Genomic DNA, 17,970 nt, shown 5'->3' with positions numbered 1-17,970 from the left:
TTGGCATTTTTCCTATTTTGTTGCCTTACAGCCTGGAATTAAAATGTATTTTTTGGGGTTTGTATCATTTGATTTACACAACATGCCTACAACTTTGAAGATGCAAAATATATTTTATTGTGAAACAAACAAGAAATAAGACAAGAAAACTGAAAGCTTGAGCGTGCATAACTATTCACCCCCCCCCCCCCCAAAGTCAATACTTTGTAGAGCCACCTTTTGCAGCAATTATAGCTGCAAGTCTCTTGGGGTATGTCTCTATAAGCTTGGCACATCTAGCCACTGGGATTTTTGCCCATTCTTCAAGGCAAAACTGCTCCAGCTCCTTCAAGTTGGATGGGTTACACTGGTGTACAGTGATCTTTAAGTCATACCACAGATGAAAAAACATCCCCACAGCATGATGCTGCCACCACCGTGCTTCACTGTTCTCGGGGTGATGAGAGGTGTTGGGTTTGCGCCAGACATTGCGTTTTCCTTGATGGCCAAAAAGCTCAATTTTAGTCTCATCTGACCAGAGTACCTTCTTCCATATGTGTGAGGAGTCTCCCACATGCCTTTTGGCAAACACCAAACGTGTTTGCTTATTTTTTTATTTATGCAATTGGTTTTTTCTGGCCACATTTCTGGAAAGCCCAGCTCTGTGGAGTGTACGGCTTAAAGTGGTCCTTTGGACAGATACTCCAATCTCCGCTGTGGAGCTTTGCAGCTCCTTCATGGTTATCTTTGGTGTCTGTTGCCTCTCTGATTATTGCCCTCGTTGCCTGGTCTGTGAGTTTTGGTGGGCGGCCCTCTTGGCAGGTTTGTTGTGGTGCCATATTCTTTCAATTTTTTAATAATGGATTTTATCGTGCTCCTTGGGATGTTCAAAGTTTCAGATATTTTTTTATAACCCAACCCTGATCTGTACTTCTCCACAACTTTGTCCCTGACCTGTTTGAAGAGCTCCTTGGTCTTCATGGTGCCCCTTGCTTAGTGGTGTTGCAGACTCTGGGGCCTATATATACAGGTGTATATATATACTGAGATCATGTGACAGATCATGTGACACTTAGATTGCACACAGGTGGACTTTATTTAACTAATTATGTGACTTATGAAGGTAATTGGTTGCACCAGATCTTATTTAGGGGCTTCATAGCAAAGGGAGTGAATACATATGCACGCACCACTTTTCCGTTATTGATTTTTTTGAATTTTTTGAAAGAAGTTATTTTTTTCATTTCACTTCACCAATTTGGACTATTTTGTGTATGTCCATTACATGAAATCCAAATCCATTTAAATTACAGGTTGTAATGCAACAAAATAGGAAAAACGCCAAGGGGGATGAATACTTTTGCAAGGCACTGTACTAGTCTGTGGCGACCTAAATGCCAGAACTGGACAAGGGGACTCTTGACAGTAGTACTGTAGACTACTTTATCACTGACCTCAACCCAGAGTCTCTCAGAGCGTTCACAGTCAGCCCACTGACACCTCAGATCACAGTCTACTTGAACAGAGCAATACTCAGTCATGAGGCATCAAAGCCAAAGGAACTGAATAATATCAATAAATGCTATAGATGGAAGGAAAGTAGTGTGGAAACCTACCAAACAACAATTAGGCAACAACAGATTCAATCCCTTTTAGACAACTTCCTGGACAAAACGTTTCACTGTAATAGTGAAGGTAGAAAACCTAAACAGTACATTTGACCTCTCAGCTTCCCTATCAAATCTAAACATTTCAAGCAGACAACCAAAGAAAATTAACAACAATGACAAATGGTTTGATGAAGAATGCAAAAACCTAAGAATGAACCAAAAACATAGAGACCCAGAAAACCTTAGCCTACACCTTTTTTATGCTGAATCACTGAAACAATACAGAAATACACTACGGGGAAAAAAAGGAACAGCACGTCATGCAATTGAAGAATTCATAGAATCTAACCACTTCTGGGAAAATTGCAACACACTAAGCAAACAATAACATGAAGAGTTATCTATCCAAAACGGCGATGTATGGATAAACCACTTCCCCAATCTTTTTGGCTCTATAACAAAGAACAAACAGCAAAAACATATACATGATCAAATACAAATCTTAGAATCAACTATTAAAGACTACCAGAACCCACTGGATTCTCCAATTACATTGAATGAACTACAGGACAAAATACAAACCCTCCAACCCAAAAAACGCCTGTTGTGTTGATCCTAAATTAAATGATAAAATAGAAAGAAAGCGGTATTGGGGGAAATACATACGACATTATAAAAATCCATATACACAAACAAGTGTGCGGTTAAAATTGGCAAAAAACACACGTTTATTTCCACAGGGCTGTTGGGTGAGACAAGGATGCAGTTTGAGCCCCACCCTCTTCAACATACAGTGGGGGAAAAAAGTATTTAGTCAACCACCAATTGTGCATGTTCTCCCACTTAAAACGATGAGAGAGGCCTGTAATTTTCATCATAGGTACACGTCAACTATGACAGACAAATTGAGAAGAAAAAAAATCCAGAAAATCACATTGTAGGATTTTTAATGAATTTATTTGCAAATTATGGTGGAAAATAAGTATTTGGTCACATACAAACAAGCAAGATTTCTGGCTCTCACAGACCTGTAACTTCTTCTTTAAGAGGCTCCTCTGTCCTCCACTCGTTACCTGTATTAATGGCACCTGTTTGAACTTATCAGTATAAAAGACACCTGTCAACAACCTCAAACAGTCACACTCCAAACTCCACTATGGCCAAGAACAAAGAGCTGTCAAAGGACACCAGAAACAAAATTGTAGACCTGCACCAGGCTGGGAAGACTGAATCTGCAATAGGTAAGCAGCTTGGTTTGAAGAAATCAACTGTGGGAGCAATTATTAGGAAATGGAAGACATACAAGACCACTGATAATCTCCCTCGATCTGGGGCTCCACGCAAGATCTCACCCCGTGGGGTCAAAATGATCACAAGAACGGTGAGCAAAAATCCCAGAACCACACGGGGGGACCTAGTGAATGACCTGCAGAGAGCTGGGACCAAAGTAACAAAGCCTACCATCAGTAACACACTACGCCGCCAGGGACTCAAATCCTGCAGTGCCAGACGTGTCCCCCTGCTTAAGCCAGTACATGTCCAGCCCGTCTGAAGTTTGCTAGAGTGCATTTGGATGATCCAGAAGAGGATTGGGAGAATGTCATATGGTCAGATGAAACCAAAATAGAACTTTTTGGTAAAAACTCAACTCGTCGTGTTTGGAGGACAAAGAATGCTGAGTTGCATCCAAAGAACACCATACCTACTGTGAAGCATGGGGGTGGAAACATCATGCTTTGGTGCTGTTTTTCTGCAAAGGGACCAGGACGACTGATCCGTGTAAAGGAAAGAATGAATGGGGCCATGTATCGTGAGATTTTGAGTGAAAACCTCCTTCCATCAGCAAGGGCATTGAAGATGAAACATGGCTGGGTCTTTCAGCATGACAATGATCCCAAACACACCGCCCGGGCAACGAAGGAGTGGCTTCGTAAGAAGCATTTCAAGGTCCTGGAGTGGCCTAGCCAGTCTCCAGATCTCAACCCCATAGAAAATCTTTGGAGGGAGTTGAAAGTCCGTGTTGCCCAGCGACAGCCCCAAAACATCACTGCTCTAGAGGAGATCTGCATGGAGGAATTGTCCAAAATACCAGCAACAGTGTGTGAAAACCTTGTGAAGACTTACAGAAAATGTTTGACCTGTGTCATTGCCAACAAAGGGTATATAACAAAGTATTGAGAAACGTTTGTTATTGACCAAATACTTATTTTCCACCATAATTTGCAAATAAATTCATAAAAAATCCTACAATGTGATTTTCTGGATTTTTTTTCCTCATTTTGTCTGTCATAGTTGACGTGTACCTATGATGAAAATTACAGGCCTCTCTCATCTTTTTAAGTGGGAGAACTTGCACAATTGGTGGCTGACTAAATACATTTTTTCACCCACTATATGTGACCGACCGGCTCGATTCGGTCTTATGTAGCAAAATTTGAAATTCTGTTTTTTACATTGGATAAAAGTAGAGACTCAGAGATAGAAAATGGTATATCATACACTACAGTTGAGGAACAATGGGAAAGTAATTCTGCTTTGAAAGTTGATAAACTTTTAACCACCGGCCATAGTCAATGGGTGTTGAGCGTTCGTAAATTTGTCAGTTATTCTGCGCTCTGGCACACTCAGACGAGAGTGATCTGAAATCGGAGCCAGAGAGCGAATTTACCAGCTACGTCTATCAACAGTTGTCGCATTGACATCAAGAACATTCTATTGAAATGGTTACTTGCATAGTGGAGTCTTTTGTTAAGACATGTAGCTAGCTAGCTAGCTAAACAATAATCCATAATCCCAACTCATGACATTACTACCCTGCATGAATCTGCAGGTAGCTAACCAACCAGGTTCAATGTTAGCTAGCTAACATTAGGCTATAACTAGCCAAGCAAATGACTCTGAGATACGAATAATAAGATCATACTTGTAACGTTAGCTAGTGAGCCAGCCAGCTAACGTTAGCTAGCTTTCTAACAGTACACTTTAACTTGAAATGAAAACTACTTTCTGTCAAAATTAGAAACGTGTAATATCTGAAAATGTAGCTAGCTAGACTATCTTACCCGTGCTCTGAAATCAGAGTAGATAGCCAGAGCGATTTTACCAGCTACGTCTATCAACAGTTGTCGCAGTGACATTCTATTGAAATGGCTACTTGCATAGTGGAGTCTTTTGTTAAGACATGTAGCTAGCTAGCAAACTAAACAATGAACTATAATCTCAACTCATGACATTACTACCCTGCATGAATCTGCAGGTAGCTAACCAACCAGGTTCAATGTTAGCTAGCTAGCTAACATTAGGCTATAACTAGCCAAGCAAATGACTCTGAGATACGAATAATAAGATCATACTTATAACGTTAGCTAGTGAGCCAGCCAGCTAACGTTAGCTAGCTTTCTAACAGTACACTTTAACTTGAAATGCAAACGACTTTCTGTCAAAATTAGAAACGCATCAAATCTGAAAATGTAGCTAGCTAGACTATCTTGCCCGTATACATCATGGTTGGATGCTTCTCCCTGTCATGGATGCCATGGTTGCCATTAGTCTGAAGATGTAATCCGGAGACAGGTGTTTTCTCAATCTCCTTAGCTATCATACTTTAATTCCACTGATTTCAAAACGCGGTCCTCCAGAAAGTGGAGAGCAACACTTATGCAGTTAAACTAAGCAATATATATATTTTTTAAAAGCAGTGTTAGACAGGATTACCTACACATACTGACCAGCTCAAATAGACAGAAGCGTGCTATATGGCAGACCAATCCGACCTAATCTCTTGGCATGTCCAGCCCACTCATTATCTCAGCCAATCATGGCTAGCGGGAAGGTTGCTGTCTTTTTCTGTGGCTAAACCAACTAGGCTCGTAATTTAACAATGTTATTCGTATTTACAGATGGAATACACGTTTATTATTAAGGCACATGAAAGTTCACGTTCCAGAAGGTATTTCTGCCAAAAAACGTTCAAATGGCTCTCCTGTGAAGTAGTGACCCGTGACATACGCCTAGTTTCCTGCAACGAGTCACATATATACAGTGCATTCTGAAAATATTCAGACCATGATTTTTTCCACATTTTGTTACTTTACAGCCTTATTCTGAAATGTATTAAATTGTTAGTTTTTTCCCCTCATCAATCTACACACAATACCCCATAATGACAAAGCAAAAACAAATACTGAAATATTACATTTACATACATTTTCAGACCCTTTACTCAGTACTTTGTTGAAGCAGCTTTGGCAGCGATTACAGCCTCGAGTCTTCTTGGGTATGACGCTACAAGCTTGGCACACCTGTATTTGGGGAGTTTCTCCCATTCTTCTCTGCAGATCCTCTCAAGCTCTGTCAGGTTGGATGGGGAGCGTCTCAACACAGCTATTTTCAGGTCTTTCCAGAGATGTTAGATCGGGTTCAAGTCCGGGCTCTGGCTGGGCCACTCAAGGACATTCAGAGACTTGTCCCGAAGCCACTCCTGCATTCTCTTGGCTGTGTGCTTAGGGTCGTTGTCCTGTTGGAAGGTGAACCTTCACCCCAGTCTGAGGTCCTGAGCGCTCTGGAGCAGGTTTTCATCAAGGATCTCTCTGTACTTTGCTCCATTCATCTTTCCCTCGATCCTGACTAGTCTCCCAGTCCCTGCCGCTGAGAACATCCCCACAGCATGATGCTGCCACCACCATGCTTCACTGTAGGGATGGTGCCAGGTTTCCTCCAGATGTGACACTGGGCATTCAGACCAAATAGTTCAATCTTGGTTTCATCAGACCAGAGAATCTTTGTTTCTCATGCTCTGAGAGTCCTTTAGGTGCCTTTTGGCAAACTCCAAGCGGGCTGTCATGTGCCTTTTACTGAGGAGTGGCTTCCGTCTGGCCACTCTATGATAAAGGCCTGATTGGTGGAGTGCTGCAGAGATGGTTGTCCTTCTGGAAGGTTCTCCCATCTCCACAGAGGAACTCTGGAGCTCTGTCAGAGTGACCATTGGGTTCTTGGTCACCTCCCTGACCAAGGCCCTTCTCCCCCGATTGCTCAGTTTGGCCGGGCGGCCAGCTCTAGGAAGAGTCTTGGTGGTTCCAAACTTCTTCCATTCAAGAATTATGGAGGCCACTGTGTTCTTGAAGACTTTCAATGCTGCAGAAATGTTTTGATACCCTTCCCCAGATCTGTGCCTCGACACAATCCTCATGGCTTGGTTTTTGCACTGACATGCACTGTGAACTGTGGGACCTTTATATAGACAGGTGTGTGCCTTTACAAATCATGTCCAATCAATTGAATTTACCACAGGATGATCAATGGAAACAGGATGCACCTGAGCTCAATTTCGAGTCTCATAGCAAAGGGTCTGAATACTTTTGTAAATAAGGTATATCTGTTTTTTATTTTAAATACATTTGCACAAATGTATAAAAACCTGTTTTTGCTTTGTCATTATGGTGTACTGTGTGTAGATTGTTGAGGATTTTTATTAATTTAATCAATTTTAGAATAAGGCTGTAACGTAACAAAATGTGGAATAAGGGAAGGGGTCTGAATACTTTCCGAATGCACTGTATCAACGAATTGGCGAGGGCACTAGAACAGTCTACAGCACCCCGCCTCACCCTACTAGAATCTGAAGTCAAATGTCTACTGTTTGCTGATGATCTGGTGCTTCTGTCCCCAACCAAGGAGGGCCTACAGCAGCACCTATATATTCTGCACAGATTCTGTCAGACCTGGGCCCTAACAGTATATCTCAGTAAGACAAAAATAATGGTGTTCCAAAAAAGGTCCAGTTGCCAGGACCACAAATACAAATTCAATCTAGACACCGTTGCCCTAGAGCACACAAAAAACAATACATACCTCAGCCTAAACATCAGCGCCACAGGTAACTTCCACAAAGCTGTGAACGATCTGAGAGTCAAGGCAAAAAGGGCCTTCTACTCCATCAAAAGGAACATAAAATTAGACAAACCAATTAGGATCTGGCTAAAAATACCCTTTATGGTTGTGAGGTCTGGGGTCCGCTCACCAACCAAGAATTCACAAAATGGGACAAACACCAAATTGAGACTCCATGCAGAATTCTGCAAAAATATAATCTGTGTACAACGTAAAACACCAAATAATGCATGCTGAGCAGAATTAGGCCGATATCGGCTAATTATCTAAATTAATTCTACAACCACCTAAAAGGAATCGATTCCCAAACCTTCCATAACAAAGCCATCACCTACAGAGAGATGAACCTGGAAAAGCGTCCCCTAAGCAAGCTGTTCCTGGGGCTCTGTTCACAAACACAAACAGACCCCACAGAGCCCCAAGACAGCAACACAATTAGACCCAACCAATCATGAGAAAACAAAAAGATAATTACTTGACACATTGGAAAGAATTAACAAAAAAAAACTGAGCAAACTAGAATTCTATTTGGCCCTAAACAGAGAGTACACAGTGGCAGAATACCACTGTGACTGACCCAAAATTAAGGAAAGCTTTGGCTATGTACAGACTCAGTGAGCATAGCCTTACTATTGAGAGAGGCCGCCGTTGGCAGACCTGGCTCTCAAGAGAAGACCGGCTATGTGCACACGGACCACAAAATGAGGTGGAAACTGAGCTGCACTTCCTAACCTGCCAAATGTATGACCATATTAGAGACACATATTTCCCTCAGATTACACAGACCCACAAATCCAATTTCATAACATACCTGTTTTGACATAGAATTTTACAGCCATGCTCATAGGCTGCATTTACACAGGCAGCCCAATTCTGATATTTTGCCCAATTATTGGCAAAAGAGCTGATCTGATTTGGCCAAAGACCAATTAGTGGAAAAATATCAGAATCGGGCTGTCTATGTAAAGACAACCTTAGACCCTCATTTACATATTAGTAATTTAGCACCCAGGGGTGGCCCCAGGACCGAGTTTGAAAAACCCTGATTTAGCAGATGCTATAGTAGTGAGTGCATACATTTTCATACTTTTTTTGTTGTTGATTTTTTGGTACTGGTTCCGTGTGAATCGAACCCACAACCCTGACATTGCAAGCACCATTCTCTACCAGCTGAGCCACATGGGACCCTCAGGTAGCCTTTCTATCTCTAACATCAATCTACACTGTGTGTTACATTTTGCCCTGTTCCTCTGGTAGAATGGCAATCGCTATTAAAATTAATACCTCAGGGTTTTTGGTACTACTGGTGTTAAAAATAGAAACACTACAACCAAGCAGGAGAGAGACCAATCTCAGTGTGTTTTACAACTGCCTTCTTTAAAACCCTAAAGTAATTGGGTCAATTACACGATCCTATCTCCGGAATTGACTGAAAACTCTGTTGGGAGCATGGACCCAGGGAAGGCAATATCCTTAAAGCCAGACGCAGTAGATCCCAAATATATATTTTTTTCTGGTTTAATATATCTCAATGTATAGATGGAAGATGGATTTGCCATTTGGATCACTTCGAAATGATACAAATGAAGGTTTACGAATTATAAGTACAACAGCTTTGTTTACAAATTGCAGGTCAGATTTCCCTAGGTAATTATGACGCATAGGCCTATTGATAATTTATCTGTCCCTCTGATCCATCCACGACTACAGCAACACATCAACAATACATATCTAGCTATATACCTCTCATTACAAACTGGACACTATGGATAATAATCACGAAAGCCAGCTCTGTCTACTGGTAAGTGAAGCAAGCTAGCTAGCTAATTTGTGACTCGTTTCAGGAAACAAAGTTGTGGAGAAGTGCAGATCAGGGTTGGGTTATTTAAAAATATCAGAAACTTTGAACATCCCATGGAGCACCATTAAATCCATCATTCAAAAATGGAAAGAATTCAACCTTATTGGCTGAATGGAGAATGTCTAATCAAACCAAATACATTTATTTGCCCTGCGCTGTCATTGGCTCCTCTAGTAACGTTTCATCAGAGTGATATATGTATGATAACAGGAGAAATTAGGTTACATATCGGGGGGTAAATATACAGAACGATTTCTATTAGATGTTCTCAGGAGTGGAACTTTTTAGCGTTTCTCATTTCTATTTCAAGCCCCGAGGTTGCCTGGTTGGCTCTCTAAATTGATGCGCGCAGGGCTGCTTCTCAGAAACCTGCTTCGACCTGATAAACCCAGTAACCATGGCATTTTCAGAGGGCTTGCTCAGGCTCCCTTAAAGTATTTTCCATTTCAGGTGTTAAGATGAAGTCATAATATTCACTCAATTCACGTGGTTCGGCGTCTACCATACCTCATGTCCCTAAAATATGCAATTAATTCGGACATATTTGACCCCCATTCAAGGTGTTTTGTCAAATCTGAAACTGATGCCATTTTTCTGTTCAGTTGTTTCAAATCATTCTATGTTATATAACAGGCTGAAGCTCTGAATGGCTTTACTTCAAAAAGTATTATCTCAGTGGGTATTCTGCTCACTGATTCTATTTCTAATGCAGCACTACTATTAGTCCATGTAATAAACACAGAATCAGCCATCATGTACTCAGAATAGCAGACGTCACCTTTGTCAGAAATGAATTACTAAAAGCTAATTTTGGGGTTGGATGACTCAGATGCATACAGAGAGAGAGACTCTGATGTGTAAAATAGAGGATGAAGGGTTGTGGGGAATTGATTTACTGGTTGGGAAGGTCTCTGGCCAGTCAGGCCTGACACTAAGATCTGTAGTCTCTATCACAGTCAGTGGCATGTTCAGACAGGCAGGTTCAGGCCACATACTGTAAGACCAGTGCAATGTTCAGTTGCTAAATGTTATCGAACGTTGCAGATTGAAATGCCATGAATAGAGCCGACGTGATTCCTTGTTCTACATGTCGGAAAGGCATGTTTGTTCTACATAACATATTTCATTCTGAACGTTCCAAAACGTTGTCCTGCTGAACGCGCTTCAGGCTTAGAGGCTTGTGATCTGCATAACCATGTGTCCACCTCCGTGACTGTTAGGTGTTTGAAGCCCCCCTGTATTCTTTCAAGGGTGCAGTCATACAAACAATTGGACACTCACCGAGCATGTCAGTATTCATTGGAGTTTTCATCCACCATTATAAATATAGCAATCCTAACCATTCCCTCCCCTTGCCGCAATCCACTGAAGCTATTCCAGTGAGCGCTGATTGGATCGCTGCTATGATTCTCTGCAAAACATAAATAATTCTCTCTCTGTGTGTCAATTAGGATCAGCTTGCTTTATACCATGTTGTTCTGCAGCACTCTGTGGGCCAAATATTGGTCCAGGACCAGCATGACATGCACAGTAGCAGGGCAGTGGAGAGGTGAGATGAATGATAACAGAAACAGTACTACTGCGTGGAGTGGTTGCAGAGAAGAGGGGCTTGGTCTCTCACTTTACAGTTCAATAGGTACAATATCAGTTTTTTACTGGTCTTGGTTTGGCGTTTAAAGATTTATAACTGTTACAAAAACTATATTCTCCTTTAGGCTATTGTTTACTGCTGCACTGTTAAAAAAAAAAGCGTTATAAAAAAAAAGCATCACATAAAAAGATTCAATGTTTTAACAAGCTGCCAACATTTTGTGTGTGTTGGGAATCTGAAAAATTGTTATTACAGGTAGGCCTAATTGATGTACTGTTAAATTAATTTAGTAAATTAAGATTAGTTCTTTGGTCGTCATGGAGATGAAAGGAAGCTTTAGAGTAGGGCTGGGTGATATATCAAATTAATTTGATTAATCCAGATGTATGTTTTGCAAGGTTTTTATTTTTATTAGCATTTATGTCTGGTTGTTCTCATGTTGTCTTTTTGGTCTCATCTCCTTCTTTCCTTCTGTGCTGTGTGCACCTTCCCACTCATATACCAATCCCCTCCCCCTGCCACTCAAAACAACAACGATGAAACACCACTTCTTCCTTTCTGACAAGCAGTTTCAACTCGCTATTTGCATTTGAGGTTTGGGCCAACAGAATCGGTCATATAGACAATATTTCAGTGTAATAGAGAGCTTAAAGGAGAGCATTGTCATATTTTTTGGCATTGTAATTTCAGAAAATATCCATATTATATCCCCCCAAAATTGGGGCCCATACAAAATCACATTCTGAAAATGCAGCCTTTCTATTTGACAGTCTTCTGTTGTCAAATTGGAAAGTTGCACCCTACCTCTCTTCCATCAGCGTCACTGAGAGGCATGGTCATCTCCTCCTCGAGCACAATAGTGATGGGAAGTTTGGCTTTCTTTACTGACTCGTTCAGTTAAAAGAACAAATCTTTCGACTAATTTCATTCATTTGAGTCAGTAATGCCTAGAGCACGTAGGACCCCCTACCGGCGAACGATGAACTGAAAACTCGAAAGAATCATGATTCTACAAGCCTCTCGTTCACATCTCGTTCACCATACACTAAAAAACAAATGTTATTGTTTCAACTAATTACTATTAAGTAACTGAGTCCATAGGCTTTTTTTGTTTACTCAACATTTCGGTCCAAGTGTTACCTGAACAAACAAAAAAATAGCTGTCCCAAACTTGAGAAAACGTAGGCAAAAATCCAGTCAACTTAAAATGACGTGTTTGCTCAACTTGTCTCATATGTTAATTTAACTCAAAATTATTACTTGGGCATCTTACCTAAAAAAGGCTGTGGAACTAGTTACACACACACAAAGTGCTTTTACAGTGAGGGAAAAAAGTATTTGATCCCCTGCTGATTTTGTACTTTGGCCCACTGACAAAGACATGATCAGTCTATAATTTTAATGATAGGTTTATTTGAACAGTGAGAGACAGAATAACAACAAAAAAATCCAGAGAATCGCATGTCAAAAATGTTATAAATTGATTTGCATTTTAATGAGGGAAATAAGTATTTGACCCCCTCTCAATCAGAAAGATTTCTGGCTCCAGGTGTCTTTTATACAGGTAACGAGCTGAGATTAGGAGCACACTCTTAAAGGGAGTGCTCCTAAAGGGAGCTGAAGGTTTGAGTTGCCAAACGTCAGCCTATAAACCTTAATGACTTGGAGAAGATCTGCAAAGAGGAGTGGGACAAAATCTCTCCTGAGATGTGTGCAAATCTGGTGGCCAACTACAAGAAACGTCTGACCTCTGATTGCCAACAAGGGTTTTGCCACCAAGTACTAAGTCATGTTTTGCAGAGGGGTCAAATACTTATTTCCCTCATTAAAATGCAAATCAATTTATAACATTTTTGACATGCAGTTTTCTGGATTTCTTTGTTGTTATTCTGTCTCTCACTGTTCAAATAAACCTACCATTAAAATTATAGACTGATCATTTATTTGTCAGTGGGCAAACGTACAAAATCAGCAGGGGATCAAATACTTTTTTCCCCTCACTGTACATACAATGTGTTCAATTTACATATTTGACACACGTTGACATACATTATTACATTGTGCATGTGCATTTCCTACAGTAATGTCCTCACCTCGGAGTTGAACCCACACAACCTCTTGCTTCATGGCATTCCAATCACACCTGTATTTGGGGAGCTTCTCCCATTCTTCTCTGCAGATCCGCTCAAGCTCTGTCAGGTTGGATGGGGAGCGTCGCCGCACAGCTATTTTCAGGTCTCTCCAGAGATGTTCGATCGGGTTCAAGTCCAGGCTCTGGCTGGGCCACTCAAGGACATTCAGAGACTAGTCCCGAAGCCACTCCTGCGTTATCTTGGCTGTGTGCTTTGGGTTGTTGTCCTGTTGGAAGGTGAACCTTCGCCCCAGTCTGAGGTCCTGAGCGCTCTGGAGCAGGTTTTCATCAAGGAACTCTCTGTACTTTGCTCCTTTCATCTTTGCCTCGATCCTGACAAGTCTCCCAGTCCCTGCCGCTGAAAAACATCCCCACAGCATGATGCTGCCACCACCATGCTTCACCGTAGGGATGGTGCCAGGTTTACTCCAGATGTCACGCTTGGCATTCAGGCCAAAGAGTTCAATCTTGGTTTCATCAGACCAGAGAATCTTCTTTCTCATGGTCTGAGAGTCTTTAGGTGCCTTTTGCCAAACTCCAAATGGGCTGTCGTGCCTTTTACTGAGGAGTGGCTTCCATCTGGCCTCTCTACCATAAAGGCCTGATTAGTGGAGTGCTGCAGAGATGGTTGTCCTTCTGGAAGTTTCTCCCACCTCCACAGAGAAACTCTAGAGCTCTGTCAGAGTGACCAACGGGTTCTTGGTCACCACCCTGACCAAGGCCCTTCTCCCCCGATTGCTCAGTGTGGCCGGGCAGCCAGCTCTAGGAAGAGTCTTGGTGGTTCCAAACTTCTTCCAATTAAGAATGATGGAAGCCACTGTGTTCGTGGGGACCTTCAATGCTGCAGACATTTTTTGGTACCCTTCCCCAGATCTGTGCCTCGACACAATCCTGTCTCGGAGTTCTACAGACAATTCCTTCGACCTCATGGCTTGGTTTTTTCTCTGACATGAACTGTCAACTGTGGGACCTTATATAGACAGGTGTGTGCCTTTCCAAATCATGTCCAATCAATTGAATTTACCACAGGTGGACTCCAATCAAGTTGTAGAAACATCTCAAGGATGATCAATGGAAACAGGATGCACCTGGGCTAAATTTCGAGTCTCATAGCAAAGAGTCTAAATACTTATGTAAATAAATAAAAACCTGTTTTTGCTTTGTCATTATGGGGTATTGTGTGTAGATTGATGAGTAATTTTTATTTATTTAATCAATTTTAGATAAAGGCTGTAACGTAACAAAATGTGGAAAAGGTCAAGGGGTCTGAATATTTTCCGAATGCACTGTAGCCATGTTTCTTTTACTCGTTATTGTTATTCGTTATTCATATTGTATTTATTCCTCGTGTTAATATTTCCATATTTCTTTTCAAATCTTAACTCTGCATTGTTGGAAAAGGACCCGTAAGTAAGCATTTCACTGTTAGTCTACACCTGTTGTTTACGAAGCATGTGACAAATAAACATTGATTAGATTTGATTTGTAACTAGTTCCACAGCCTTTTTTAGGTAATTTGTAGTTGAATGAACATTTGAGACAATTTGAGTTGACAATTTGAGCCTATGTTTTCTGAGGTTGGAGCTAAGTTTGGGCCAGAGGCATGTATTCATGGATGCCAAGGGAAGCCAGGCTTCCCTAAATATTTGACCAATAAAAAAATAACGTATCTTTCGTATCTCTCTGTGTTTTCATAATTTTCCGTCAAGTGACTGAATCTCACCGGAGAAATCATCCGAGCCAGAGAAACAGGGCCCCTCTGTCTCAGTATGTGTAGCCCATGTATCTGATGCTGTCTGGACCAAAAGAGTATAACATGTTGCCGCCGTAGCATCTGACTGATTGATGCCAGCAAGCATTCGGCCTCCCTTGATTAAAAAAATTATAAAATAATTAGCCAATCAGCGTTGAGCTGAGCTCAACTGTGGGTTGTCCTGGTGCATTAAAATCAGACCAATCAAATCACTTCCTTTGCTAGCTAGCTAACTTAGCTGGTTCATTGTTGTCCATGCGAGGAAGTCAGGCTAGCAAGCATTTTAGCTTGGTAGCCTATCACAATAAAAACTAAAAGTTGACTGTATGACAGAGCCATAGACCGTTTTGCCAACATGAAAGAGAGGAGGATGACATTGGCATTCAACTAGTCTACAAGTAGGGTGAGTCCCAACATTTTTTTAAACTTGTACACACACACACACACATAAATCAGTACCATGGACAGCCACATTATATTTAGCGACATTGATTGGAGTAAATAGTTTTTGGCATCTTTTTTTCCAGTGTATTAAACTAAGCATATAGATATAGCCTTGTTGATTTGATTATGTTTAAATGTTTAAGTTGAAATGGTGCTGGAATAGTGTTGCTCCTGTTGTCTTGGTGCTGACTTGCGGTAACTGTGGTTCTAAATCAGTAGTTGTTTAGTAAACTTTCGAAAACATTAACATTGTATGCAATATTTGCTTTGTGGACTTCACCGGACAGATGTTGCTCTCCGGTTTTGTGATGAAACAACTGTATGTGTAGTTGAATTTATTCTGCCACTGTGTGACTGTCTTTTTGTTGTCACGGCCTTATTGTATATCACAGTGGCGTATGAATGAATGGGTTATAGAGCAAACAACGCAGCTATCACAACAGGTTGTAAAATGGCTTTTTTACTGGCTTGGCTTGGCTTCCTCAGTGATTTTACCCACGCACCGCTACTGGTTTGGGCCAACAATATTTTTTAGTTCAGGTGTAACACTTTGACTGAAAAGTTCAGTAAACAACAAAAAAATCTCTGTGGAACCATTTACTTAATAATAATTTGTTGAAAACAATTACATTGGCTCTGCGCTTCACTGAGCTGTATGGGTTTTGACTGGACAGCCATTCTGAACTTGAGCATCGCAGGTGACAAGAAGTTGCCCCATCCCTCCTGGTAATTGGGCAATTCTAGCAAATGTTTTGTTGTCTGAGTGAGGGAAAAGCTGTAAATTATGATGACTCAATGTACATTGTTTAAAGCACACTTTTACAAGTCTGTCACAAATAACACTAGGGGGCTTAGGTGTTTTTTGTGACAGACTTGTAAAAGTGTGCTTTAAACGATGTACTTTTGTCAAAATACAAGGCAGGGATAGACAGGCTAGTTTAATCAAATTAGCAATGGCACAAGGTGCACACTGTGTATGTGTGTGCGTGTGTGTGTGTGTGTGTATAGTGCACACTATGCCTTTGAACATGATGTGTTTACATTTCCCACTAATACTATTTATTTGGATTGTCACCCAATCAAATTGTCGGTTCGGACTATAATAGTCCACTATGTATGAACTTTAATGCATTTGAACTTGAAGGTTCCAAGCCAATGTGTTATTTGAATCGGGCATGCTTTCTCAAAAGTAAACCATGAATAGTGGAGATTACATGATGTAAAAAGTTGGTAATACACTATATATACAAAAGTATGTGGACACCCCTTCCAATTAGTAGATTTTGCTATTTCAGCCACATCCATTGCTGACAGGTGTATAACATTGAGCACACATTAATGCAATCTGTATAGACAAACATTGGCAGTAGAATTGCCTTACTGAAGAGCTCAGTGACTTTCAACGTGGCACCGCCATAGGATGCCACCTTTCCTATAAGTAAGTTCGTCAAATTTCTGCACTGCTAGAGCTGCCCCGGTCAACTGTTATTGTGAAGTGGAAACGTCTAGGAGCAACAACGGCTCAACCGCAAAGTGGTAGGGCACACAAGCTCACAGAACAGGACTGCCGAGTGCTGCAGCGCGTAGCTCGTAAAAATCGTCTGTCCTTGGTTGCAACACACACTACCGAGTTCAAAAGTGCCCCTGGAAGCAACGTCAGCACAATAACTGTTCATCGGGAGCTTCATGAAATGGGTTTCCATGGCCAAGCAGCCGCACACAAGCCTAAGATCACCATGCGCAATGCCAAGCGTCGGCTGGAATGGTGTAAAGCTCGCCGCCGTTGGACTCTGGTGCAGTGGAAACACGTTCTCTGGAGTGATGAATCACGCTTCACCATCTGGCAGTCCGGCTGACAAATCTGGGTTTGGCGTATACCAGGAGAACGCTACCTGCCCCAATGCATAGTGCCAACTGTAAAGTTTGGTGGAGGAGGAATAATGGTCTGGGGCTGTTTTTCATGGTTCGGGCTAGGCCCCTTAGTTCCAGTGAAGGGAAATCTTAATGTTACAGCATACATTGACATTGTAGACGATTCTGTGCTTCCAACTTTGTGGCAACAGTTTGGGGAAGGCCCTTCCTGTTTCAGCATGACAATGCCCCCGTGCACAAAGTGAGGTCCATACAGAAATGGTTTGTTGAGATCGGCGTGGAACAACTTGAATGGCCTGCAGAGAGCCCTGACCTCAACCCCATCGAACACGTTTGGGACGAATTGGAACGCCAGGCCTAATCACCCAACATCAGTGCCCGACCTCACTAATGCTCTTGTGGCTAAATGGAAGCATGTCCCCGCAGAAATGTTCCAACATCTAGTAGAAAGCCTTCCCAGAAGAGTGGAGGCTGTTATAGCAGCAAAGGGGGGACCAACTCCATATTAATGCCCATGATTTGGGAATGAGATGTTCGACGAGCAGGTGTCCAGATACTTTTTTATAATGTAGTGTAGCTTATAAAAAGGGTATCCACCCACCCACCCAGCAGCCTGCCAGGTCCCGGTGCCTAATGCAACTGTGTTGTGAATCAAAGCGTAGTGCAGTGGCCAGATTAAGATGTGTTCTCTGTACGGTTGGGATCAGCCTGTCCCAAACTCCCTGCCTCCCCCCTTAAAGCCAGTTTGTGCTGATAATAAGATTAGTGTGGAGAGACAGCTTAGCGACCTTGACTAAGATACATCAGCCATCCCTCATCTCATCTCTATGAGTGCCACAG

At 41.7% G+C, this 17,970-nt stretch overlaps 1 protein-coding gene across 1 annotated transcript in view; it reads left to right on the top strand.

Annotated features, from left to right (window-relative positions):
- LOC311101954 (endothelial cell-selective adhesion molecule-like) overlaps nt 1–17,970 on the top strand; it is a gene marked incomplete at its 5' end in the record, with an annotated part of 85,240 nt that overhangs the window by 6,172 nt on the left and 61,098 nt on the right.

Source organism: Coregonus lavaretus (assembly GCF_964263955.1).
Source record: "Coregonus lavaretus genome assembly, chromosome: 26".
NCBI lineage: Eukaryota > Metazoa > Chordata > Actinopteri > Salmoniformes > Salmonidae > Coregonus > Coregonus lavaretus.
Note: the sequence above shows the minus strand (reverse complement) of the source record. Positions and strands in the feature narration are given on the sequence as shown.